General features: G+C 35.2%; 1 non-coding gene across 1 annotated transcript; it reads left to right on the top strand.

Annotated features, from left to right (window-relative positions):
* Nucleotides 1-1,688: 1,688 nt before the first annotated feature.
* Nucleotides 1,689-1,795, top strand: LOC128040131 (small nucleolar RNA R71). Its single transcript, XR_008194791.1, has one exon. It is a non-coding gene; the product is annotated as a small nucleolar RNA R71 (small nucleolar RNA).
* The last annotated feature ends 1,988 nt before the right edge of the window (nt 1,796-3,783 follow it).

Genomic DNA, 3,783 nt, shown 5'->3' with positions numbered 1-3,783 from the left:
TACATCCTGAACACGCATTATAAGCTCGTCCTTCTACACATGAATAAGGGTCCTTCCAATTGTTAGAAAAGGCCCTCCTAAGATGATTGACACCTTTTTATATTCTTCAAAGTCTAACACAAAAAAAAACTCAGCAGGAAAAAAATTTGTCTACACATACCAATATATCCTCAATTTTTCCTTCCTGATATGCAAAAGATCGATCTCCTAATTGAAGCGTAACCGTAGTAGGTATAACTTCACCTATCCCCAACTTCCTAAATATGGACATGGGCATCAAGTTGATGCTTACACCCAAATCACATAATGCCTTACCACAATAAGTTGCTCCAATGTTGCAAGCTGTGGTAAAACATCCAGGGTCGTTCATATTTGGGGGTAGTATATCTTGTAGATATGCACTGCATTCCTTCGTTATAGCTACCGTTTCAAATTCTCCAAGTCTTAGTTTCTTGGATAGGATATCCTTTATGAATTTGACGTAGTTTGGCATCTACTTAAGTGCTTCTACCAACAGGATGTTGATATGATGTTGCTTGAGTAAGTCTAGGAATTTCTTGAACTGGACTTCCTACTTCTGCTTTTGAAGTCTTTGAGGGTAGGGTTGTGAAGGATTCTTAACTTGAACTGGACTTCTTGCTTCTGCTTCTAAAGTCTTTGAGGGTAGGGTTGTGGAGGATTCTTAACTTGAACTGGCTGATTCGTCTTTTGTGGGAATTCTGCATCTAAGGAAGTTGTTAGTTTATCAGAATTGACTGGTTTAAAAGTTGCCTTATCGGGTTTTATAGATTTTGGTTCTAGTGAAGCTGAGATTTCAACACTTGGTTAAGCTTTCACTTTATCTCGGGCATCAGCTTACTCTTCTTCATCTTCAACAATGTTGGGATCTATCTTCTTTCCGCTCCTTAGTGTTAATTCTTTACAATGCTCTTTCTTTGAATTTCTTGGGTTCTCCGTATCACTAGGCAACGCACCTTGTGGTCGGTTCCTAAGTTCAGTTGCAAGTTGGCTCATTTGATTTTCCAAGTTTTTAAATATGGCTACTTGGTTTTGGATTAAACCATCAATTTTTTCTATTTATGCCTTCAACATGTTTTCTAAACCATTTGAAGGTTCAGCTTGAGGTTGTTTCTGAACTTGTTGGGTAAATACAGGTGGTTGGGTCAGTCTAGGTTGCGCATAAGTGTTACTGGGTCCAATCCCTTGGTTACTCAAAGAGAAATTAAGGTGGTTTTGCCAAGATGGGTTATAAAAATTAGATTATAGTTTTTTCCTTCCTCAATTCTGGTTCTGGTTACCCATGTAATACAAGGATTCTGGGTTTGATGGGTATTCTTCGAACGAGTGCCCTTCCCCATAATAAATACAGGTTACATTTTCAAATTGATTCTGTGGCTGAGCTACAGTTAAACCCATTAGTACTGAAGTTTGTAAGCATTAAGGATATCGAGAATACTTCAGATGCAAGTGGAGTGAGAGCGTCCACTTCATGTACTCCAACAACTCGTCTTCCTAATGCTACTCGACTGGTTGGCCATTGATAATTGTTGTTGGCAATCCTCTCCATGATTTCATTAGCCTCGTTATAAGACTTAGAAAGGAGAGCACCATTGCCAAAAGCATCCACTACCATCCTTGTGTGAGCATTGAAACTGTTATAGAACGTCTCTAATTGGATACAATGAGGGATTCCATGATGAGGGTAATTTCGTAATAGCTCTTTAAACCTTTTTCACGCCTCATACAAGGACTCTTCATCCATCTGTTGGAAGGTAGTGATCTCGTTCCTCAACATAGCATTCTTGCTAGGTTGGAAGTACTTCATAAAGAATCGTTCTGCTAACTCTTGCCATGTGGCAATGGAATTTGGTGGCAATGAGTTCAACTAGGCTCAAGCTATGTCCTTTTAATATGGGAATAGCTTTAATCGTAGTGCATCTTCAAGTACTACAACTAGTTTGAAAGAATCGCTCACCTCCATAAACAATCTAAAGTGAAGGTAAGGATCTTTGGTAGGCATTCCACTGAATTGGCCTACTATCTGAAGCATCTAGAACCTGATGGTTTCATCTCCAATTGTTGTGCCTCTATTTTAGGTCTCCTAATACCCGGATTAAGCTCATGAAACACTGGCATGACATACAATCTTAGAGCTCTATCCCTATCATCAGCAATAATGATAGGATTTTGAGCATGATTTGCTCAATTTCCTTGATTCGATTTTTAAAGTTCATCTCTTTGGTCCTTCTCTAACTTGCTTGTCATCTTCGTTGTCGAAAAGTCCTTTCAATTTCAAGGTCTACGGGGAGTAAGTCGATAATTCTATCAATACTCATAAATACCTAAAAAAATCATAGAAAAATAATGGATTTAAAATTAAACAGAAAAATAAACCAAAATGCAAAATTAACAATTTCACAAATAGTGTCTTTTAAAACAGTCCCTGGCAATGGTGCCAAAACTTGGAATGACGGAAATGTGCAAGTGTACACAATTGTCAACAAGTAATAAAGTGACAAGTAAATGTCGAGTTATCGTACCCACAAGGATTGTAAAAGAAAAATATTTATGAAATGTAAATCAAACACTTTCGTGATTGTAAAGATTTTGATCTTGAGGAAGTGATTTAAAAACTAAAACTTAACAAGTAATTAACTAAGGAAAAAATAAAAATAAAAATTTCAATGCACGATTTCAAAAAATTGGTTTACTTTAAGATGACATAAATGTGTTGGATCAATCACATTCTTTAACTTAGAAATGCTAAACTCATGCTCTTGTTGTTACGAATAATTTAATGGCAACTCAATAATTTGCTAACTAGTGCACATACATACTTATTAAATTAACCAATCTCTTGAACATTTTTCAATGCCAATTCAAACAATTAATCAACATTCATAAGCACATATAAGTTTAAGTGAAGTAATAACATATACCTATATTGAAACAATTTAATCACAATAAACTTGCAAGTTATGCAAGACTAATGTATTGTTTAATATCGCCGCTTAATTTAACCTACAGACTACCTTAGAAGATTAAAATGCACCAATTAAGTACTACATCCATTAATTACAATTTCATTCTTTAAATAATTAATTCAATTTTACCTCACAATTATAATGCAAGCATAACTTAAACATGATTTAACCTAATTGAACAACTTACTAAGGCCTATAACAACACAAACATGATTTCAATAATTTATGCGAACAAAATACAATTAATCCAACACAAATTTAATTTAATTCATTTTAATGAAATCAAGAATAACAACACAATAAATATTCATCATCATGCTCATAACATAAACAAGAAAATCTAAAGAAAAGGGAACTAGAAAGTAGTCTCGGTGTTACTTCGTAGCCAGACTAATACACCCCTCTTCTTCTTTGCTCATTATGTTGAATCGAGGCCTCTACCAATAATTTAATGCTACTAAACAAAGGTGGATGGCGGCTCTTTTCCAAGAAGGAAAATCATCAAGGAAATGGTAAAACAAAGGAAAATAGAAGAAAGGAAATAAAAGATGTGTAGGAAATGAAGGTATGTTGAATGAGGTAACAAAGGGGGGTATTTCTAGGTGAGAGTTGCTGCTGAAATAACAAATAATTAGCTGCCATACACTCGTCCTTGGCCAGCCACGAAAGGAGTAAGTTTGAATTATTAAAACTTTGCTATATTTAGCTTAGGGCAAATATTCAAAGCCATGAAAAGTGGAGGGGTTTGAATGGAGTTTAAAGAAAATTTAAGGGATGTTTTGCAAGCATAAAAATAAGA

The sequence above is a fragment of the Gossypium raimondii genome, chromosome 3 (genome assembly GCF_025698545.1).
Source record: "Gossypium raimondii isolate GPD5lz chromosome 3, ASM2569854v1, whole genome shotgun sequence".
In the NCBI taxonomy this organism is placed as follows: domain Eukaryota; kingdom Viridiplantae; phylum Streptophyta; class Magnoliopsida; order Malvales; family Malvaceae; genus Gossypium; species Gossypium raimondii.
The sequence above is the reverse complement of the archived record's forward strand: the minus strand, read 5'-3'. Positions and strand labels throughout refer to the sequence as shown.